Genomic DNA, 25,493 nt, shown 5'->3' with positions numbered 1-25,493 from the left:
ATTTGGATGAAAGTTGGTGGGATGATTGCCCTTGGGATAAGGAAGAATTGATTAGTTTTTTTGGTGAAGCTCAGGATATTATTCCGGATCCAGCAATTTTTTGAAGGATTGTTTACCATTGGAAGATAGGGCTCATTTTTTTTAAACATTATCTTCTATATATTCTATATTTAACATTGTGACATGAAAATAGTTTTCATCTTTTTTGTAAATGTAGTTTAAACTCGTGGTTATGCGTTAGAGCGGTGTATTGTTTTAGCAGCGTCGTCTTCAATGTTCATTTTTTTTTCTAATAAAGACATATTCTGTCATTTTAGAACCACCAAAGTCCGTATTAGGTTTCCCGTTTCAAAAAATGTATCGTTTGATACGTATAATGCTTTAAAACTGTTTTAAACCTCAGAAGATATATCAACATTTACCTCAGCGAATGTCAATCGCGGTGTCAGTATTTGATGAACTTATGAAGACTTAGGTGACTTCAAAGCCTCTCCTCAGTGAAAGACACATGAAAGCCCGCTTGGAGTTTGCAAAAAAGCACCTAAATGACTCTGACTGTGAGAAACAAGATTCTGTCGTCTGATGAAACCAAGATTCAACTGTTTGGCTTCCGTCTGGCCACTCTGCCATATAGCAGTTGTCCTTCTGGAAGTTCCTCCCATCTCCACACAGGATCTCTGGAGCTCAACCAGAGTGACCATCGGGTTCTTGGTCACCTCTCTTACCAAGGCCCTTTTCCCCCGATTGCTCAGTTTGCCCGGGCGGCCAGCTTTAGGAAGAGTCCTGGTTTTTCAAAACTTCTTCCATTTAAGAATTATGGAGGCCACTGTGCTCTTGGGACCCTTCAATGCAGAAGAGGCTTTTTTGTAGGCTTCCCCAGATCTGTGCCTCGACACAATCCTGTCTCTGAGCTCTGCAGGCAGTTCCTTCGACCTCATGGCTTGGTTTTTGCTCTGATATGCATTGTCAGCTGTGAGACCTTATATAGACTGGTGTGTGCCTTTCCAAATCATGTACAATCAATTGAATTTATCACAAGTGGACTCCAACCAAGGTGTAGAAACATCTCAAAGATGATTAAGAGAAATGGGAGGCACCTGAGCTAAATTTCATGTGTCATAGCAAAGGGTATGAATACTTATGTCAATGTGATATTTCAGTTTTTTGTTTTTAATGAATTTGCAAAACTTTCTAAAATCCTGTTTTCTCTTTGCCATTATGTGGTATTGAGTGTAGATTGATGAGGGAAAAAATGAATTTAAACGATTTCAGCACAAGGCTGCAATGTAACAAAATGTGAAAAAAGTGAAGGGGTCTGAATACTTTCTGAATGCACTGTATATATATATATATATATATATATATATATATATATATATATATATATATATATATATATATATATATCTATATATATATCTATATATATATCTATCTATATATATATATATATATATATATATATATATATATATATATATATATATATATATACACACAGTCACATGAAAAACTAAGTACACCCCATGTAAAGTTTTGACTTTTTCAACATATTTCAACATACAGCTATTTGATCTTCATTTCAACAATATTGATACATAAAGGTGATATAATATAACAAATATCATGAAACATTTACATTTTGAAGTCCATTGTATAATTTAAATAAACATAAATGCAAATTTTGCATGTGGAAAAAGTCAGTACACCCCGAAATTTATCACTACTTCAAATACCTAACATTAGAATCAGGTGCACCAGCTCAGGTGCAAATGATTAGAACATCGTTAGAGAGGATCTTGGAGGAACCTGTCTTAATGTATCTTATTTAAACCTCAGACATCTAGTTTGGTTTGCCCTTTGTTGTTGAAGTGTGCGGCGGCACCATGCCTAGATCAAAAGCGCTCTCTGAGGCCTTCAGATAGAAGGTTATAGATGCCTACGAGTCTGGGAAGGGGTTTAAAAAGATCTCCAAACAATTTGAAATCAATCATTCGACTGTCCGGAAGATCATCTACAAGTGGAGAAGATTCCAAACAACTGCCAACTTGTTCAAGCCAGGCCGCCCCAGCAAGTTCAACCCGTGAGCAGACCGCAAGTTGCTGAAAGAAGTCTCTAAGAACCCCAGAATGTCATCACGGGACCTTCAGGTAGTTCTTGCCACTGTTGATGTCAAAGTGCACGAGTCTACCATTAGAAAGAGGCTGCACAAATTTGATCTACATGGGAGGTGTGCCAGGAGGAAACCTTTGCTGTCCAGAAAGAACATCAGGGCAAGACTAAAGTTTGCCAATGAACACCTCGGCAAAGACCAGCAGTTCTGGAACAATGTGCTCTGGACAGATGAGTCAAAGGTAGAGCTATTTGGCCACAGTACCAGAAGACATGTTTGGCGAAAACCAAAGACAGAATTTGACCACAAGAACCTGATACCAACTGTAAAGCATGGTGGTGGAAATATTATGGTTTGGGGCGGCTTTGCTGCATCAGGGCCTGGGCAGCTCACCATCATAGAAGCCACTATGAATTCCTCATTGTACCAGAGGGAGCTTGAGGATAATGTGAGGCCATCTGTCGGAAAGTTGAGCTCAACTGAAGGTGGACCTTGCAACATGACAATGACCCTAAACATACCAGTAAATCCACCAAGGAATGGCTGAAAAGAAAGAAATGGAGGGTTCTGGAATGGCCAAGTCAAAGCCCGGATTTAAATCCCATCGAGATGTTGTGGGGGGGATTTGAAACGAGCTGTGCATGCAATTGTGCATGCTGTGCGACAATTTTTTGTTGAATAAATTATTGCAAAGTCAATTTTTTCATTGTTTTTTGTTCAATTAGATCACTTTTATCTATAGATACTGTTTAAATGAAGATCAAATATTGATATGTCCACATATGTTAAAAAGATAAAAAACATTTCATGGGGTGTACTTACTTTTTCACGTGATAAATATATATGTATATATGTATGTATATATATATATATATATATGCATATATATATATATATATGTATATATATATGTATATATATATATATATATATATATATATATATATATATTATATATATATATTATATATATATATATACAGACTTGGCATTTAATATGGAATATTTTTTTCTGGCGGTGAACTTACTTTTCAAGATGTCTTAGAACCAAAAGTTCATTGGAATTATGTTGAAATTATTCTAGATTTTGTTCATGTGACCTTTAAAAGAAAGAAAAACCACATTTGACATTTCGAAACAAATAAATTGATCCTTGAAAGTGATGTAAACTGATATCGAACTCAATTCATGGACAGTACTGTGTTAAACTTCTGTACGTTTTCCAGAAGTATCTCTTTATTTTGCACATTAGCCAAAAATTTTTTTAACAAAAACAAAAGTTAAATTATGACTGGGATTACAGACAGTAAAATTACAGTTCAGTACTTCGTGTAACCCCCACGAGCATTCAGGAGAGCATGTACACGTTGAGGCATGCTGTTCACGAGATTTGCCAAGGTTTGAACAGGAATCGCTTGCCATGCAGTGACAACGGCCTGCTGCAATTCACACACAGAGGTCGGCTGCTGGTCCAAGTGGTCGATTTGACGAGTTAATTCTGCCCACAAGTTCTATATCGGATTCATATCCGGGGACATGGCAGGCCACTCCATATGCTCTACACCACGGTCAGCAAGAAAGTGTTGGATCATGCGAGCACGATGAGGCCATGCATTGTCATCTTGGAAGACAAAGTTTCCTCGAAAGGCTGCACGAGCAAATGGAAGCAATGTTTCTTCCAGAATGGCCCTGTACTTGAACTGGTTCAGGTTTCCATTCAGAACAACAAGGTCAGTTTTGCCCCCTGCATGAAAAGCAGCCCAAACGGTCACCCCACCACCTCCACCTTGGACTCTTAGCACTATACAATCTTTGTTGTAGGCTTCTTGCATTTGTCTGCGCACTCTGACGCGGCCATCTTGACGATATGGCAGAAATCTAGACTCGTCTCTGAAGATCACGTGATTCCAGTGTCCTGGCTGCCATTTGACGGTGCTCTCTGGCCCACTGCAATCAGCCCTGGCTGTGTTGTCTGATCAGGCGTGGCTTTCTCAGGGGACGCCTGGCACGATAGCCTGCTTGAACCATTCGTTGGTTGAATAGCCTTCTGGATACAGGCACATTTGCCAATTGCTGCCACTCAGCCCCAAGCCGATTAGCTGACTTGGTACAGCCATTGCGGACTAACCGGTGCAGCTGGCGATCATCCCTCCTTGTGGTTCTGCGTGGACGTCGTGGCCTCGGTATTGGAGGAGGGACACCCCTCTAAGCATTTCGTTTCAGGATCTTTGACACCTGACCTTGAGTGATGCCATACTGCCGAGCAATAGCATGCTGTTTCATGCCGTAATTTCGTAAAGCCACCACTCCATGACAAACAGCATTGTCGAGTTGACGGACCATCTCCAGAGGAAGTGTCAATAACCTTTGGAGACGTGCAGCAGTTGTTTTCCACTAATACAGGACGCAACAACCCTTGTATACCCGACTGTAAATCCAATCATCAAATGCACCTGTCCTTACATTTTGCCACGCCACCTGTGATATAATCCTGTTGTTGACTTCTTGCTGCGACAGACAATCAGTGACATGGTTCTTTTAACAAATAAATTACCAAAGTGTAAAAGAAACTCACTGGATTGATATACTGAGTTAAGAAAGTAAACCTATTCAAGAAAAAAAAAAAATTCCATATTAAATGCCAAGTCTGTATATATATATATATATATATATATATATATATATATATATATATATATATATATATATATATATATATATATATATATATATATATATATATATATATATATATATATATATAATGTGTGTATGTATTGACCAGCATGAAAACCTAATTAATTTTCTTGGTTATCCAACATTAGAATTACCTATCCCAATGCTACAGTATTAAACAGAACAGCCTTACTTGGATTGACTTCAAAACACATGTCTAAGTGCTTTACGTCACCGTTCTGGTCGAACGTGGAAACACTGCCAAGGAACTGCCTGGGGAACACCACTCCTCCCACACACAAGCATCACGCACGTGTAACAACTGCTAAAAACCTCCCCGGTCTTCATCGTGGGGGGAAATAAATGAGCCAATGCGGCATTAATGCAGAATGTCAAAATGCTTGGCAATCAGTCTGAAGTCACCAGGAGGCCCATTTTTCAAATGGCGAAAGTTTCTTCTTTTTTGCCATCAATTTTGTTCGTCGACTTCATTCATGGTGATGTATTCATGATCGCCTCTGTTTATAATCATCAACTCGACAATATGGAATGACTAAAACATAGATTCTGATGAAAGTGCATGACAAACGATCGGTGCCATCAGTCTTTCATTTGACTTTTAACATTCAATTTCTGAACCTAACTAATACCGTCAACACAGCTTGACATGAAGTTCTTTTTGAATGGAAGAAAATGGACCCTGGCATCGTTAAGAATGTTCATGCTTTGATCTCTCCAGTAAGGATGTTCCAATTTTGAAAAATAAGGATTACACAAAATATGTTTTCATTCTGAGGGCTGTGAGGTGTTAGCTAACAATCCTCAACTACTGCAATAAGGCAGAAGAGTGCAATGAAGCAGAGATGGTGTGACAAAGGCAATTAATAATTTATTTTTAAAATAACACAAAGCAAAGTCGTTGGCTAAGCAAGCGTGAACTTAAATGTATTATGTGATAATTTCAAGGTTGCATAATTTTAATACTTGTTACATCTTGGACCATTCACGTATTTGGTGCTGATAAATTGCTCTCAACAAGAAATGATTTTGTCTCCATTCTTTGACCCAGTGATTTATTACTCCCGCTAGGGAGTAAAGCATTCGATCGTGTGTGTGTGTGTGTGTGTGTGTGTGTGTGTGTGTGTGTGTGTGTGTGTGTGTGTGTGTGTGTGTGTGTGTGTGTGTGTGTATGTGGGTGGGTGGGTGGGTGTGTGTGTGTGTGTTTGTGTGAACGGATTTGGATGAAAATTGGTGGGATGATTGCCTTTGGGATAAGGAAGAATTCTTTAGCTTTTGGTGAAGCTCAGGATATTATTCCCGATCCAGTGAATTTTTTGAAGGATTTTTTACCATTGGAAGATAGGGCTCATTTTTTTTTTAACATTCCCTTCTATATATTCTATATTTAACATTGTGATATGAAAATAGTTTTCATATTTGTTGTAAATGTAGTTTAAACTCGTGGTTATGCGTTAGAGCGGTGTATTGTTTAGCAGCGTCGTCTTCAATGTTCATTTTGTTTTCTAATAAAGACCTATTCTGTCATTTTAAAACCACCAAAGTGTGTATTCGGTTTCCCCGTTTCATAAAATGTATCGTTTGATACGTATAATGCTTTAAAACTGTTTTTTTTTTAACCTCAGAAGAGATATCAACATTTACCTCAGCGAATGTCAATCGCGGTGTCAGTATTTGATGAACTTATAAAGACTTAGGTGACTTATAAGTGTGACCAGCATGTGCACGGTATTCTTCCCAGAAGAATGAGTGGTCGCATTAGCTTGAACGACTTAAAATGAGCGAGTTTTGTTTTGACGTTTGGGCCAGTTTTACATGTTGTATCCCTAAGGAATGAAACGAACGTTTTTTCTGACTTACAATTATTTTATTTGAAGTCACACATGCCTCAAAATACATTCACTTATATAGAATTGAACGCTGAATCCGAAAATGTAAGTGAAATTGCCTTGTTTTTATTTTTTAAATTATCCTCAATATATTCTATATATATATATATATATATATATATATATATCTGTGCAGTGTCTGTCTTGTGTTGTCTTGTCTTGTGTTGTCACTGAACTCCCTCAAACTTTTGTAAAATCGTAGTATTCCAACTTGACCCACGGCGGGAGTATGCGCTCTACTGAGTGGCGTTCTAGTTGACTATGGGTTTGCAGTGGGAATTAAACCTAAGACACGCTTGTTGAAAGGTTGGAATTTTTATCTGGCAGACAAAAAAAATGGAAGGATTTTAAAATCGCACTGTAGGATTTACAAATGAGAACACCCTGGCGAAATAGTGAAAAATTAAATGGTAATGGTGGGCAGGGAAAATTACCTCTGCAGCTCAGGCCCAGCAAAGTATGATTCCATGAGAGCAATTGAATACATTTACCACCCTGGGGGTGTTATTTGGCATCGACTGTGAACCACTGCACATAGATCACAACGAGCATTGAATAGGGCATTCCGCAGCTTTATACACGAGGTTTCATCAGGCCCCTGCTTCTAGGCGTTAAGAGGAAATGATTGTAATTCATCCATGATATTTCAGTATTAAACAACATGTAACCATGCATATACTTTCCTCGTGTTGCTGTTTGCCTCTCAATGTAGTTAAATCTCATTTGTGCTCGGCTGCCTCAAGGAAATACCTCCTATAATTTGCTGTAATATTATATATTATTCACATGCTTCATTATTTCAAATATTTATTGAGTGATAAGTTTTTATCACTTGGGGGAGAGGGGAAGTGGTAAAGCATGGTGGCTGGAAGTTAGTGACAGTACTGGATATACGGGGTAGCCTATTTCAGGGAGTTGCTGAATGAGGCAGGATGCATCGATCAATGAGCCTGACTTATCGAGCTCTGTGGAGGGGAAAGTGGAAGTTGTGGGGTTTGAGGAGGAAGAGGTGCAGACGGAGTCAAATAGGATGAAGCAGAACGATACTCGGTTGAGCGCATATCTCTCCATGCTGAACCTGTTTACATTTTCTATCCCACTGATAGGCCGGATCTGGTTTTGGACCTGAACCAAAATGGCATTACATGTTCTTGTCGCCTTCCCAACTCATCCACCTACTTTTGTCATAATCCGTTCACAACTTTTTGAAATATCATGCAATATATACTTTTTTTTAGCCATATCACTTAATGGTGAAGAATCACTTTAAAATTGTAGTAGCCGGATCTGGATTCTGATCTTCGCCAAAATCTAATCATTTCGTCCTTGTCACACACCCAACCTCTCCACCAAATTTCGTATGAATCCGTCTACAACGTTTTGAGTTATCCTGTTCACAGACAGACAGACAGACAGACAGACAGACAGACAAGGGTGAAAACGTAAACTCCGCCCACTTTTGGTGTTAGAGGTAATAAAAGGAGAGTGTCAGCCATTGAGGGATGTGCAGAGATGCAAATTTCATTGTGAGATACTGGAGTCGGTTGGATGAAGAGACTGTTCAATATATTATGAGAGAGGAAGATTCTGGAGGTGTGGCACACTGGTCTAAATGTACCGATATGGAAGAGGAAGGGAGATGTGCAAGATGCACAGAAGGTCTGAAGCATCATGTTTCTGAGTCGCGTCATGAAGCCCCACGAGAGGATTTTGGATTGGTGAATACGAAAATGTGTGGAGCAGAAGAAATGTTGAAAATAACAGGGATTCAGGAAGGGAAGAGGGACAACAGCTTGGTTGTTTAAGCTGAAATAGTTGACAGATAAGACGTGGAGCTCGGATTTGTGGATCTTGAGAAGGCTTTATTGCACTGCCCCGAGAGATAGTCATGGAATGTTGAAGTTTTGAATTAACATTGATTTGAGGCAGGGAAGCACACTCAGCCCAGTAATGTTCATTATGATCATTTAACCTTGTCAGGGGGAAGGTCAGTATGAAAAACCTCCTCAGAAAGCTACTGTGTGTGGATGATCTGGCAATAGCAGCAATGAGAAAGCAGGAGATGCAGGAATTGCTGGAGGACTACTGTGGCTGGGAAGAAAATGGCCAAACATACAATATATTCCTTGCCATGAGATGGCTTCGGCAACACTTAAACAATGGTAGAGGTTATGGTTTTGAGCAACACAAACAATCAAAGTTTGCAATACTACCACATGCTTTGATGGGCCGAATGGTCTCTTGTGTTGAAGTTCCTGATAAGGAAACAGTTATTTATTTATTTACTTATGACAGAGGTAATGTGGGTCTGCCAGCAGAGAATAAATTGAGTATCGGGTTAGAGGGGAGGTATATAAAGCAAGGAAATAGATTTGTGTACCGTTTGGAATAGTGACCTGTGATAGTCGTTTGGAGTCAGAGATGCGAAGGAGGATACAAGTGGGTGTGTGAACGCATGGAGGAAAGTGGAGGGTTTCATAGCAGACAGGAAGATATCGAGGGAGTTGAAAGGGAAAGCTCGTATGTAAAGCCGGCCCATCGCCTACCTATATGGTCTGCAGATTGTGGCACCAAAAGAGCTGCAACAACAGAGGCACCAGGTCTGCAGGAACAACTAGGTCACGAGGATTGTGGAAATGAAGAGGATGGATAGAAGGAGGATGGACAAACTGCGGGAGGAGATCGGTGTGCAGAAGAGTTTGATGGAAAGATTGGTAAAGAGCCGGCTGAAATGGGCAGGGCATTGGTGCATATGGAGGAAGAGAAATTTCCGAAGAGAGCACGTGTATTGAAAGAGCCAGGCAGGAGAGAAAGGGGTGGGCCACAGTTGAGATGGCAGGATTGTGTGAAGAGGGATGTGAGAAAGGTGGTGGTGGATGGAGAGTGGAGAGATGGTTGGTGATCGAAGAGGTCCAGGAGTGTTTTCACAGAGCAGGGCAACAGTACCAATCTGCCTCACCACATATTAAGGGATTTTGCAAAATAAATATATAATAATACTGCAATAAAATTTTTGATAATGATTTCATATTTTATTGTTTATAAATATTTGTTTTATTTATACGAAAATAAATTTTTAAAAAGCTGATGAAATGAATTGCTTGTGTTACCCATCTGGCAAATTGCAATTAAAAACGGCATATTACCAAAGGGATGTCCAAAGATGGAGCTTTTTATATCAGTCGTAAAGTGTTAGCTGTATAATAGAGTGTCACCAACAACGATTTTCAGGATGTAGTCTGAAAGGTCTAGTGTATATTGATATGGATTATTTTGTGAGTAAGATGGCTAAGCGAGATGCAGGCCAGAGGGTGTAGGTGCAAGGTGCAAATTATTGTCTGTACTGACTGCAGAATATCCCCCAATCTAATGAAGTACCGTGGGTGATCCGATTATCGATTTGCAGATTATATAGCGACCGGCAGATTGTGAACGACACATGAATCACCCATGTCAAGAATTGCCACTGCTAACATACTTAGGCAGATACGCCGAACGAAAAGTGTATATTTCCATTAATTTGCAATTGGTGGATTCATTATTTATTTTTTTGGGATTGGGGGGAGATTTTCAAGTGTCAATAAATACACGGAGGTGAAAGACTCACGGTATCATTGTTTTGATAAATACAGCGGACATATTTTAACAGCTCAAGTTCGTGAATGAAGAAACAAACATGGCTGCCACTCGCTGGACATCGCAACCCAAAATGGTCCATTACTTACTGATGCAAATCTTTTGAAATGAAGGTGTCCCAGCATCTCTTTTTTGTATACAGGATCGAGTCTCGTGTAAGAGCTAACATTAATGGCAAAAAAAAAAAAACGGACACAGAAGACGAAATAAAGGGAGCGGGAGACGGGATGGGGAGAGAGGGGGAAGCACACGAGTACAACATTTGAGAGCAGGGACATCGGGAGATCTGTGGGAGGGAGAGGGCTTGGGGGGAGGAGGCGTGGGAAGGTGGAGGGGGGGGGGGGGAGAGGTTGTGAGAGGTATAAAACACAGGGACACTGCTAGGACTTCCAGGAAAGAAGTCGGTATTTCAGAAAAGTGGATCTGGGGTGTCTCCTGCTCCTCGGGTGTCTCCGGTCTCCCGCTCCTTTTTGACAAAGCTTGAAATATAAGGATATACTTGTGGTTTTGTATTGCCGACTATAATATGAGCATTTGCTTTGGTACATCGTCTGATACATCCGAGGAAGAAAAACCCAACAGTTAATGAGACAATTATTTGGAACGACGCTGGGCTTCCATCCCAAAATCCTATTGTTGGTTTAACAATGGAAGAAATATTTAGCATCCACAACAATGATTAATATGGATAACGGGCAGAATGTTATCTATCCCATAATGACACAATTGTTTCCTTTACAGATCTTTTCCTTAACAGCAAACAGATCTGGATAGCTTTTTGCGCATCAAAATGTCCTGGGTATTTTGCGCACAACAAAACGACTTGTGTGATAACACGCCAGCACTAAGCTCTCTTCACATCCTCACCACTTCCATCAAAATGAAGGACAATTTTGACTCTTTTTTTTTTTTTTGCACAATAAAGTCAAACCAAAAAAATTCATCCAAGCTGCAATTGTTCAACACATTCTAATAAAAGAGTCCAAATTCCTAATGGAAAATAAAGGAAAAAAAATTCCGCTTCAAGGTTGAGTTTGCATCAAAGATGCAATTGGTGGAATTAAAGACCGAACGGGCCTTTTAACGTGTGCGTGTGTTTCGCAACCAACGGCGCATTCAAATGAGGCTGCGCAGCATTGCCTGCAGTCCGAGATGCTTCAGAGGCGTCTGTGCTTCCATTTGATCAGCAATGTTATTACAATGGTAATGATCCTCCATTGTTTGTCTCTTCTTTTAGCTTGGTAAACCTGACTTCCTCACAGATTAACTGCGTAAGTAAGCACACGGCATTTGATTCTGTGCCATATTGTTGCCTGAATACTCTGTTTTAATCTACACTTTATTTCCTTTGCTGGAAGATTATTCATTGGTGTCGGCAGATTTGTGGCTTTGTTATATATGTGATTGTGCATCTGCTCCCATAATAGCTCTTACACCGACCGACAAAGCTTAATCCAATTTTTGGTTGTCTTTGGTCATCTATATTTGAACCATTTATATATACCGGTATCTAATATATAAAGCTCTTTCTAAACACTCACTCACTCATTCACTCACTCACTGACTGATATAAATGTTGTGTTTTTGTTGTTGTTGTTGTTGTTTTTTTTGCATTGACAATTGTTTCCATGACTTCGGTTTTTACCGTGTAGTCTGCAGGGCAATGCCATCTCTAACGGTGTTTGTCTGTCCGTCTCATGGATGGATGTATGTCCCTCACAAACATCCACCAATTAGAGTTGAGGATCTGGTCACATGACAGGACACATTTGGTAACCATTACAGTTGCATATTTTACTAAAAGGAAATATAATAACCTTCTGTGGAATGTTTTGGGGTCACACTAGGTGTCGTAAGGTAGGTAGAAGGTTTCCGAAATCCCTCAATACAATTATGATTTTGAAATGTGATTGACGCGGACCTTGCTCCTGAATCCGGAAGTGAACAGATGATGACGGTTCGCTGGTTTGATTATATCTCAATACTATCATGATTTTAACATTATATTTTGATATATTAATATTATCTTACGATAATTCACCAAATGTCTGTCTGTCCATTCCCACGTACCGCAAAAACGGCTGAACCGATTGCAACAAAATTTGGGTGGGTAATCCTGGGACCCCCTGGAGTAAAATAGGCTATATTGTTTTCCCGATTTTTCCAATTTTTCGAATTTTCCAGTTTTTCCAAACACGATGGAATAATATTTACCGATATGAACAGTGATGTGGCTTTTATTGAAATTCTACAAAACTGTTTAGATTTTGATGATTTGTGTGCGATATGATTCAACGGATGTTTATATAAATCGTTTAAAATAAAAAAAGCCTTCAATTTCTGATATTTTGCCTTTTCATTTGGGCCTCCCAATTGAAGCCCCACCTGGAGGGCAGGTACCGTTGCTAGTACTATTAATTTGTGATTGGAATGATGAATGATGCTGTTTGGATTGAAAATATAGAGATATTGAATTTAAAGCAGAATGAGGAAATGATGTAAGAGTTTCCATCCGTGACATTCGCGGATTCCCCATTTGTAGTTTCGCCATTGACTGGATATAGCAACATTCAGACTGGGTACGGTTTTTTGTCCAAGTCCTTCACGAATCTGCTGTCAGGTTCACGAACCTCCCGACATTCGACTAAAGGTGACACAGGAATGTGGAATTTTTTTTTTTTTAATTAATACAGTATTTGCTAATTGTTAACTGGTATCCCCAAGCCTGGTGTTGGCTTAACGGTTAGGGTGCCGGCTTGGGATCTATGATCCTGAGTTCCAATCTCGGTCGCTCGTTGAATTAGCACCAAGGGGGTTGACTCAGCCTGTCATCCTTCCGAGGTCGCAAATTGTAAACCAGCTTACTGGTAATTGAGGCTCTGCAACAGCGGCGCAAACACGCTTCCAGATAAATGATGCAACCAGCAGCCACAGGCTGCATACGAAAACAACAACAACTGGTATCCCCACCCAGGTCGTACTATCCTCTTCAACTAAAGTATCAAACAAGCCTGGCTAAGTCATTGTTAGACTATCGGTCTTGTTTATTCAGCATTGCCATGTTTGGCAGTCATCACTTCGGTTGCCAATCCTTTGGGAGATCCCATAGTACCTTTGGAATTGATAGGTCATTGTGCGTTAAAGACCTGACTAAGGTATTGGTTTGGGTTTCTTGTGTGATTAGCACTGGCTACAAGAAGTGGGAATGATTGCGTGTGTCTATATATAACACAGGTGCGATGGCTCAAATGGCTTCCTGTGTTTAAGTTTCCTTGTAGCATAATTCCTTGCATAAAACAACTTCATTCAGACTTTTTTGTTTCTTGCATATAGCACGTGGCTGCTAGTATTACTTGGTAGCATAACTGGGTGGCTAATGCATTGCTACCGCCTACCTGTAGGATAGGACAGGAATTTCTAGAAATTGTTGCGGTTTTTGTTGATAACTCAACGACTCTTTGTCGATGGACATTGTGGGATATTTAACGTCCATCAGCTAATTTTATCAAACAAAACACCCAGCTTAACGTCTATAGATATAGATGATTGACAGCCCACTATGGTATGCAATGCCTGCTCTGCAAAGCACAAATCTGACAGTTTATTGTTGGGTCAAGATCAAAGCCAGACCAGACAACGCAAAGGTGAATGTGCTACTTCTGCACCATCCCGTCAGGTCTTCATTCAGTTATGGTGATAAAATAACTCGAAATCAAACTGAGGAAACAAAATGGCAGAAGACTTGGTGAAGTATTTGCACTACCGGTACATGTATCAGTGAGAGATCGGAATGATGCTGTTTTCATGGTAACTGGAGCTTGTTACTTCTGGGAAGGTGTTTTGCTATCCTCTTAGTTGTTCTTACCCAATAATGACAGAAATAATGGAAATAGAAGAAAAGGGATGAGAAATATATTGGATTCATTGTATTTCATAGTAATTTTGGCCCTGAGCTTTCCACAATAACATAATATTACTTGCAGCATATCCTACATTTAGACAAAATTGTTTCCACTTCTTATTCTAAATCCCAGTTACTTTTATTAGCTCGTCCCCTTTGCAGCAGGAGATGAAGTTTTACAATCACTTCTGTGTGTCAGTGTGTGTGTGTGTGTCGGTCTCTGTGTGTGTCGGTCTCTGTGTGTGTCGGTCTCTGTGTGTGTCGGTCTCTGTGTGTGTCTGTCTCTGTGTGTGTCAGTCTCTGTGTGTGTGTCATTCTCTGTGTGTGTGTCATTCTCTGTGTGTGTGTCATTCTCTGTGTGTGTGTCATTCTCTGTGTGTGTCATTCTCTGTGTGTGTCATTCTCTGTGTGTGTCAGCCTCTGTGTGTGTCAGTCTCTGTGTGTGTCAGTCTCTGTGTGTGTCAGTCTCTGTGTGTGTCAGTCTCTGTGTGTGTCAGTCTCTGTGTGTGTCAGTCTCTGTGTGTGTCAGTCTCTGTGTGTGTCAGTCTCTGTGTGTGTCAGTCTCTGTGAGTGTCAGTCTCTGTGAGTGTCAGTCTCTGTGAGTGTCAGTCTCTGTGTGTGTTAGACTCTGTGTGCGTCAGTCTCTGTGTGCGTCAGTCTCTGTGTGCGTCAGTCTCTGTGTGTGTCTGTGTCTGTGTGTGTGTGTGTGTGTGTCTGTGTGTGTCTGTGTCTGTGTCTGTGTCTGTGTCTGTATATGGGCCGTGACCTTTTTACCATTTGAGTTTTGTCATCAAATTTTCAACACAGCTTTATTATAATAATAATAATAATAATATGGAGGAGGCAACTTAATAATTTGGTCAAAAGTTCAAAGGTCAGTGTCACATGAAATCGTCAATTTTCATCCGATTGATCTGAAATTTTAAGAATTTGCATATTGGGTCAATGAATTGGTTCTCTAATCAAAAGCTAGAAGGTGATTTGTTTTTTAGATCAAAAGGTCAAAGGTCAAGGTTGCCCAAAAAAATCATCAATTTTCTTCCAATTTACCTGAAGTTTTAAGAATTTGCATATTGGGTCACCAATCAAAGGTTAGAAGCTGATTTTTTTTTTTTAGATCTAAAGCTCAAAGGTCAAGGCTGCATAAAATCATCAATTTTCATTTTGTATTTTTTTTAAACTGTGTTCGTTATTTTGCTCATACGGAAGAAGAAGAAGATTGCTGGATGCAAACGGATGCGGGCGGGCTTTGCATTTTCAGATGCTTTCTCGATTTGCTTTTTAATACCATTAATATATTTTTCTCAATCACCTGTATTTGGGGGGATCGTTACGAATAACAATTCAGCAGCAGTTTTCATCAAAATTTCTGAGATTGCTCTGCAAACCACCATCACCTTCTGTGTATTTTGAGCTGAGCTTGTTCACATCAAGCACGTTGCCATTTATTTATTTTAGCAAATGTGAGGGGCTACACACGGCTTGCTTCGTGTGTTTGCGCCTGGCGTTTGCAAAACAAGCACCTGGCTTCGATAGCAACACCTCCCCAGGGCCCTTGCCTCACAGTCCAGGGACTTGTTGTTCGGAAATGAACAACAACCGGCTTTCAATAGAACACATCAGTGTGTGAATTCATCTAATGGAGACGCACACTATTTGCCTTTCGTAATGTCTTTGAAATTGTTTGTTTCATATTTCCGATGTTGCTGGGGTTCGGCATCGTATTTTTAATACAGATTTTGAATCTGCCTTTCTTGGGATTTGCAAGTCTGTTCCATACCAAGATGGGAAGGCAAGACGCGAACAGGAGTCGGCTTGCCATGCTTCATTATGACAGCACCGGTATCCCATTCCTTTTCGCAGGAGACCTTCACGCATGGTTTATTTCATTACTGTCAAAGAAATCCAGACGTACATTTTGGAGGAAAGAACAAATTACTTCCAAACATCTTAGACCGTGCATCTTTTCAACCCTGTTTTGAGAGTGCTGTGAGTGACTGACTTGGTGTAATGATGGATGGAATTTTGTTACAAAAGCAGAAACACAAAAGGAAAGGCAGAGACAATCCCTGTGACAGTACTTGAAACAAATCCAGATTAATTTCATATCTGGGTTTTGTGCCTGTCCAGCAAGTTGAAATGCTATTACATTGATTTTTTTATGTAATTGCATTAAAATGTAATTACATTGGAAGGCAATTACAGTGAATATAAATGTATAAATGTAATTGCATTGATTTTTCACACATTCTGTCTCTACCTTGCTCCTCTCACTGTGACTCTTTTCCGAAGACTCGGCCTCGACTCCAAACATTCGCAGTTTGCATCCCTTGTGCAAACTGTGACTATAAGTTGTAACTGACAGGCCTGATGGATAGTATGGACGTTAAAAAAAACTGTCACATCGTTGATTGACAGTTGTGCCTGAGACATTTGATGGAGATTCATTTTGTCATTCACGTCCATCAGTTTTGAGCAGAAATCCACGAGGAAAAGGAGGAGCAGAGTATCTGACAAAAATTGAAATGTTGCTTCAGGTGATGCTGCAAGTGGAGGTGAATTTCTCGAATCTGGATCGCACTTCTCAATTCTGGGTTTCACTTTAAATAAAAGGAAATTAAACATTTTAGGAGATATCCAGACATAGTTCATGGAAGTCTTTAGGCTCTTCCTCATGAATTTTTGGAAATATCTACCAAAAACCGCCTTTAATCCAGGTCATCGCTCATTGAAACCTTTCTTTGCGGAAGTTGTTCCTTCTTTCTTACATGTGATGCAATTACAATAATAAATGTCCATTTTTAAAGTTTTTGCGTATGTGGAGGCATAATCTCATACAAAAGTCAGAGCCAAACAAAAATAGACTATAACGGCACTCAGTAGAGAGCATACCTCCGCAAGGTGAACAGTTTACGTTTTGTATCCCAGAGTAGACCAGAAAATCACAATACAGAATGACATTTAATCAAAATGATCCGTCAACAACTTTTTGAGATATCCTGCTATATATTGTTTTTGGCCCTATCTCCCAATGGTGAAGAATCACGTAAAAAACTCTACGAGCCGGATCTGGATCTTCACCAAAATTGAATATATTCTTCCTTGTCACACACACAACTGTCCACCAAGTTTCGTCGAAATCCATCCATAACATTTTGAGATATCCTGCTATATGTTGGTTTTAGCCCGATCGCTCAATGGTGAAGAATCACTTTAAAAAATAAATAACTCTCATATCCGAATCCATATTCAGATCTTCACCAAAATTGAATATATTCTTCCTTGTCACACAAACAACTGTCCACCAAGTTTCGTCGAAATCCATCCATAACATTTTGAGATATCCTGCTATATGTTGGTTTTAGCCCGATCGCTCAATGGTGAAGAATCACTTAAAAGACTTAAAAAAAACTCATATCCGAATCCATATTCAGATCTTCACCAAAATTGAATCGATTCGTCCTTGTCACACACACAATCTGTCCACGAAGTTTCGTCCAAATCCGTCAATAATTTTTTTGAGATATCCTGCTATATGTGGGTTTTACCCCATCTCTCAATGGTGAATAATCACTTAAAAGACTTAAATAATTCTCATATCCGAATCCATATTCATATCTTCAAAATCGAATCGATTAGTCCTCGTCACACACTCAACCTCTCCACCAAGATTCGTCCAAATCCATTAAATAACTTTTTGAGATATCCTGCTATATGTTGGTTTTAGCCCGATCGCTCAATGGTGAAGAATCACTTTAAAAAATAAATAACTCTCATATCCGAATCCATATTCAGATCTTCACCAAAATTGAATATATTCTTCCTTGTCACACACACAACTGTCCACCAAGTTTCGTCGAAATCCATCCATAACATTTTGAGATATCCTGCTATATGTTGGTTTTAGCCCGATCGCTCAATGGTGAAGAATCACTTTAAAAAAAAAAAAAACTCATATCCGAATCCATATTCAGATCTTCACCAAAATTGAATCGATTCGTCCTTGTCACACACACAATCTGTCCACGAAGTTTCGTCCAAATCCGTCAATAATTTTTTTGAGATATCCTGCTATATGTGGGTTTTACCCCATCTCTCAATGGTGAATAATCACTTAAAAGACTTAAATAATTCTCATATCCGAATCCATATTCATATCTTCAAAATCGAATCGATTAGTCCTCGTCACACACTCAACCTCTCCACCAAGATTCGTCCAAATCCATTAAATAACTTTTTGAGATATCCTGCTATGTATCGTTTTTGGCCCTATCTCCCAATAGTGAAGAATCACCTAAAAAATTATACCAGCCGGATCCGAATCCGGATCTTCACCAAAATCTAATCATTTCGTCCTTGTCTCATACACTACATCTCTGCCAAATTTCGTCCGAATGCGTCCACAACATTTTGAGATATATTGTTCACAAGCGGACAAACAAACGGACAAACAGACAGACAGGGGTGAAAACATAACCTCCATCCACCTTTGGTGACGGAGGTAATAGCTTAACACAATGGCCGCAGCTTCTAGAGAATGTTATTACTGGCATTCTCCTTTTTACCATTATGAATTTTATGTTGTACTGTTCAAAGATTTATCCTTTATCGTTTTCCATACAACAACTCCCTTGGTAGGCTCACAAGTCCAATTAGTCTAAACAAGCTAGTTATGACTTGACTACGTTTGCTATTTATATCTTCTTGCCAATATTTGAGCATAAACTCCTCTATTTTCATGATAGTCATTCCAATAAAACCTTTTTTCCCACGCAGGGGCCCACAAAATGGTTACGCAGTTACATTTGTGATTGAAGTGAAAATCTTCGTTTTGCATCATTTTGTCAACCGCCAGTGAAAATCGTCAATCGTGAAAAAAAATCCTACTCTTGGAATGATAGACAAAGGTGTTAAAATTGATATCATCAAAAATACCTGCCATTTATTATTTTCTTCTGACAATTATGTTGGTCCAAAAAAGTTTTCAGAATATTAAATCTACGCTTCCTTCCTTCCTTGTACAATATGAGACATATAGTACGAGTTTCTTTTATTGAAGTAAATTAATAATTTGGTTGGTAGTTTGTCTGGGGTTGGATTTGACTATTGTTGGCCATTTATATTCACTCGTGGGGTCACCTGTGGGAATCCCAAGGGCATGGAGGTGTATCGTTGCGATCGGTGCAGCCGTTTTTGCGGTACCCATGACAATAACGTTAGGAGGGAGTCCAAATCTGAAAATGCTGGAGACCAAAGCTGAAATTGGAAAAACAATATAGCCTATTTTACTCCAGGGGGTCCCAGGATTTAAACCCACCCAAGATTTCGTTGCGATCGGTTCAGCCGTTTTTGCGGTACCTGGGAACGGACGGATGGACAGACAGACGGACGGACATTTGGTGAATTATAGTAAGATTAGTCAGTCAGGCAGAGTTAAAATGACTGGGGCCACAGAAAAAAAATCGCACCAAAACGCCAGCAAAGGTAAGACAAAACAGACACAAACTGCGCAAGACAAAAAATCTTCTCGGCCCTCTTGAGAAGCAGATTCATGAGGACTGAGTCAGGGATTTAGAGTTTACATCATGGATATACAAATATTTGGCACAACATCAGGAAAAGTTTAACAGAACATGACAACAATTGACAATCAGACTTTTGAAATGGCGATTGGTGGGAAATGGACCTGTGGCAGAATGGGAAAGCATTATTAAATCTGTTGCTTGGAGAGTCCTACGACTTTAAGGTGACTTGCATCAATGTTGTGATTTACAAGAAAAACAAGAAAAAGAGCAAGCAGAGATTGCCAACCCTCGCCAGGATGTATTTTCAGTGGTTTTTAAGGCTTTTGTGTTAAATCAAATATGGCGGCTGAACCACGTGACCGATGACGTCATAATTATCATTAAAAAATTATATAGGTGGAGTTGCACCTATGGTGAAAATTTCCTGTCAATCGGACCAACTGTTGCAGAAAAAATCGTATTAATTCTTTGCGGACAAACAGGCAGACAGGCAGACAGACAAACAAACGGACTCAAATGCAATACCGTCTCCTCTGGCATGGGTAAAAATACTAACTTGTGTGGAAGGAAAGATTTTATTTATTTATTTCAGATTTACATGCTCCATCAAATGGTAATAACTAATAACACACCATTTCTGCCTTTTCATGATTTTGCCATTTCTTAAAATTCTCATTTGGACAAATCAAATGCAATTAATACTGCCGTGCTGATGCAGTATTGGCTTGCGCGTAGTGTTGGACGAAACGTTGCCATTTGGTGGCCATATAATTCTGACTGCTCTGTCGGAAATATTGTCGATCTAAAAAGATGCAGTCATAAAAAGTGAAGAAATAAAAAAATTATGTTAAATTTAAATTATATAAGTGAGATGTAGATGTGAAGTCAATCGATCAAATACTCCATACTATTGATAGAGCATCAGTGCTGCCAAATAAGTTCCTTGTCAAGAGTTTATATTGGGTGGGTTGCCATTGCCTTTCCAGCAGTCAACCATGGCAATAATTTGTAATTTGTTCAGAGTGAAGTCGACAGCATGCCTACACTTTACATAAGACACGGTGAGATCTTTAACGTCCCTCCCTCCCACCCCCCCCCCCCCCCCGCCTTCCCATGCCTCCACCCCCCAAGCCCTCTCCCTCCCACAGATCTCCCGATGTCCCTGTTCTCTACTGTTGTACTTGTGTGCTTCCCTCTCTCTCCCCCTCTTGTCTCCCGCTCCCTTTATCATATGTTTTATGTGTCCGCTTTTGTTTTTTTGTGATTAATGTTAGCTCTTACACGAGCCTCGATCTTGTATACAAAAAAATAAAAAATAAAATAATAATAATAATAGTAATAATAAACGTCCACCAACTAACCAGTGCTGGTAGTTGGGTCCTCCAACTTAACGTCCATCTGATGGACAGCACGAGTGTTGATGAATGGCCCTGCATGCGGAACACCAGGATGTCAGTTTATAGCTAGGCTTATATTCAATCCCAGGATAGAGGAGTCAGAGGCGAGTGCACACACCACAAGGCTATCCTGCCAGGACCAGATGTTAAATAAGTTGAAAAAACAAAATGGAGATGAATGTAGTAAATATGATGTTTCGACAATATATAATGGGATGTAGATATGAAATAGCCATGATGAGCTCAATTCATTCATTCTGCATTATGTTTCCTTGTCCAACAGACGTTCTTGATTGAAAATCATGTTTGAGATAAATATTGATGCTTCTTCGTTCATATGCAGCACAAGGTTGTGGGGTAGCATCATTGGCTGAGATGCTAATACCATACCGTCTGCTGGTTAGGGCAGGAATTTGTAAATTTGTTCAGGTGCCGGAGATAGCTTGCCTACTCTTCCTGAGGGACACCGAGGGATCTTTAACGTCCGCCAACGAATGCCAGCAGACCAGTTTAACGTCCATCCGGGGGACGGCTCATACATTGATGAATAACGCGTCGCTGAAAACCCGAGAAACCTTGTGAGAAACCTTGTGAAACTGCTTGTGAAACCAGTTTGAAACCCCGAGATGCAACCTGTCAGCTTGTGAAAAGATGCTTTAGTGTAGCAGCATAGCAAACCTGTTGTGCATTTTGTGATACAAGCACCAAATTTGGCACAAATGTACATTAATATGTTGCGAACATTTTCAGATATTGGGCCACTTGAAATTCCGTAATTTTTTTTTTCAAATTTTTTCAAATTTCGTAATTTCAAATTTTTCGGGTGACACCGTCACAATTTCGGTCTTCGAGGCCGGCCGATATAGTGGGGCGGCTTAGCCCAAATATTCAAAAGAATTGTGCATTTTGTGATACAAGCACCAAATTTGGCACAAATGTACATTAATATGTTGCGAACATTGTGTGGTCAGCAATGAAGACGAGAGTCTGAATTACATGTATGCAAAAGACCTTGTGAACCAGTGAAGCAAATACACGGGTAAGCATGAATTAAATCTAGGGCATGATATAATTTCCATGATGTTTACCTCTACACTCAATGGTGGAAGGAGGTAATGTTTTGATCCCAGCTTGTCTGTATGTCTGTTTGTCTGTTAGTCCACAAAATTCCAGACAAAGCTTGTAGTAGTGGTAGTTGTAGTGGTAGTGGTGATAACAGAAATTGTTATATAGAACTGAACTTATATTATTATTATATGCAGAAAATAACTTCATTTCTATATGCCCTGCAGTGGACAGGTTAATTGGTTTATGCACTGAAGGGGTCACCCTGGTGTGCACTGCTGTGTTCTGCCTCACTGAGTTGTTCAGGTATGATGTACTCAGCACAAGCTTCCGGTCGGCCCGGAGGTGGGGGTGCGGGGCCTGTCACGGAACGTCAAAACAAACGGCCTGCCGGGGCCGCCCAAAAGTCGGGCGTGAGGGGCGCGTCCACTAATGGAACGCCTCTCGCTTCCCAGATCGAGGGCCACGTGGTCAGGAGAACCTCGTCCCTTCCGGTCACACTTTGCCTATCGGCCGGCCTCGAAGACCGAAATTGTGACGGTGTCACCCGAAAAATTTGAAATTACGAAATTTGAAAAAATTTGAAAAAAAAATTACGGAATTTCAAGTGGCCCAATATCTGAAAATGTTCGCAACATATTAATGTACATTTGTGCCAAATTTGGTGCTTGTATCACAAAATGCACAATTCTTTTGAATATTTGGGCTAAGCAGCCCCACTACTTGTGAAACCCCGAGATGACAGTTTATAGTGGGTCAAGATTCAAATGTCAGCCCTATAAATATTGACAAAATAATACAACAAATAAATAAATAAATATTATTTTTGCAATTATCTTATAAAAAATGTTTTGACAGGGTCTGCATTGTCGCATTTTTTCTCACATTTTTACCCTCGCCTGAGGAGGGGGTATTGCATTTGAGTCCGTTTGTTACTTGCAAAATCGAAGATTTTTCAAGTATATTTGTCGGTTGTGTTTGTGGTTCTGTCTGTCTGTCTGTCTGTCTGTCTGTTTGTCTTTGTTTGTTTGTCACCGGCCTACATGTCACAATTTTCAACCGATCTTCACGAAACTTCACCAAATGGTAGAGTTGGTCAAAAGCAAGAAGCCTATTGTTTTTGGGGTCAAAAGGTCAAAAGGTCAACACAGGCCAAAGGTCACCAACTTTGCTAAATTTATAAAATCCTCAATTTTCATCCGATTGACTTGAAATTTGAAGAGGACTTGCACATCTGGTCACTGAATTCAATCACCAAGTATTTTTGAGGTCAACATCGGCCAAAAGGTCAACATAGGCCAAATTTCTAAAATCCTCAATTTTCATCCAATTGACTTGAAATTTGAAGAGGACATGCACATCTGGTCACTGAATTCAACCACCAAGTATTTTTGAGGTCAACATAGGCCAAAAGGTCAACATAAGCCAAATTTATAAAATCCTCAATTTTCATCCGATTGACTTGAAATTTGAAGAGGACTTGCACATCTGGTCACTGAATTCAATCACCAAGTATTTTTGAGGTCAACATAGGCCAAAAGGTCAACATAGGCTTAATTTCTTAAATCCTCAATTTTCAACCAATTGACTTGAAATTTGAAGAGGACTTGCATATCTGGTCACTGAATTGAACCACCAAGTATTTTTGAGGTCAGCATAGGCCAAGTTTCAAAAATCCTCAATTTTCATCCGATTGACTTGAAAATTGAACAGCATTTGCACATCGAGTGACTAAATGGGGAAACTAACGATTTTTAGGTCAAAAGGTCAAAGGTCAACTCAAGGTCAACCTTCCAAAATCATTTTTCATCTGAAAAATCGTCACTTTTCTTCCTATTGACCCGAGCTTTGATCAAGATTGTAAATTTTAATCTTGATGAAATGGACAATTTGCTGTATCAATGGAATTTTTTTCTTGGGGGGTGGGGGGGGGGGGAGGGGGTGGGCGGATTTTGCAAGTATCATGCTCCGCATGATGTCTTCTTGTTTGTTTGTTTGTCTGTTTGTCTGTTTGTCCACACAGAATAAATATGATTTTCTCTGCAACCGTTGGTCCGATTGACAGGAAATTTTCACCATAGGTGAAACTCCACCTGTATAATTTTTAATGATAATTATGACGTCATAAATCACGTGGTTCGGCCGCCATCTTGGAAAAACCGAAAAACTTTACAGCTGTATTTCCCGGAAGCGCTGAATAGAAAAAAGAGAGACATGGCTCATTGTAAAGAACCCTCCATGGGGAATAAAATATGTTAATGATGATGTCATAGGTGCCTCCATTATGACGTCATAATTCGACGAGTGCAAAACTTTATCCAATAAAGATGAAATTTCTTGAGCGCCATGTCGGCATAAACTGGTGGAGAAAAAAAAAAGATGTCATCGGTCACGTGGTTCGGCCGCCATCTTGGAAAAACCGAAAAACTTTGCACCTCCATAAGTCCGAAAGCGCTGAATAGAAAAAATTGAGACATGGCTCATTGTAAAGAACTCTCCATGGGGAATAAAATATGTTAATGATGATGTCATATGTGCCTCCATTATGACGTCATAATTCGACAAGTAAAAAACTTCATCCGATCCAGATGAAATTTCTTGAGCATAATCTAGGAATAAATTAGTTTAGAAAAAAATTAATGATGACGTCATCGGTCACGTGGTTCGGCCGCCATATTTGTTTTAACACAAAAGCCTTAAAAAACACTCGAAATACATCCTGGCGAGGGTTTGTAATCTTTGATTGCTCTTTTTCTTGTTATTGTTGCATTGAAAATGCAAAATTCCTGACTTTATTCACATTTCACACATTTCATGGTTCATTCATACGTCCGTTACCTCCAAAAGATGGGAAATTACTGTCAGTGACCTGGAATTTTTAAAGTTACAAATACTCCCTCCCCCCTCATCCTCCAGTCCCTCTATTGTGAAATGAGACAACTGATGTTGTTTAAGATGAGACAGTCTGCATACCTTTATGGGAAGACATATCCTTGTATGGTTGTAAAGCAGCATCTGAGTCATGACACCACATGTTGACTTATTACTGCAGCATGGAAATGAAGAGTAAAAAAAGCCATAGGCGTATAAGCATGACCACAAACACAAATCATCAGGACCCGCAATGTTGAAATGACACGGAGATTAAGACTCGATGTGCCTACATGTTTTGGCCAACTTGTCTAATTGTTTGCTTTCATGACTTGCCCTTTCAGATGTCGACCTACTCCCTCATTCACACATCTGTTTCAGTTGGCTGTTATTTACTATAAA

At 39.7% G+C, this 25,493-nt stretch overlaps 1 protein-coding gene across 2 annotated transcripts in view; it reads left to right on the top strand.

Annotated features, from left to right (window-relative positions):
• Positions 1-25,493, top strand: part of LOC137416525 (protocadherin-9) — a 246,000-nt gene that overhangs the window by 107,959 nt on the left and 112,548 nt on the right. The gene's annotated exons all lie outside the window — the stretch shown is intronic.

Source organism: Myxine glutinosa, chromosome 4 (assembly GCF_964187855.1).
Source record: "Myxine glutinosa chromosome 4, kmMyxGlut1.1, whole genome shotgun sequence".
Lineage (NCBI taxonomy): Eukaryota > Metazoa > Chordata > Myxini > Myxiniformes > Myxinidae > Myxine > Myxine glutinosa.
This window is presented reverse-complemented; position numbering and strand designations above follow the sequence as displayed.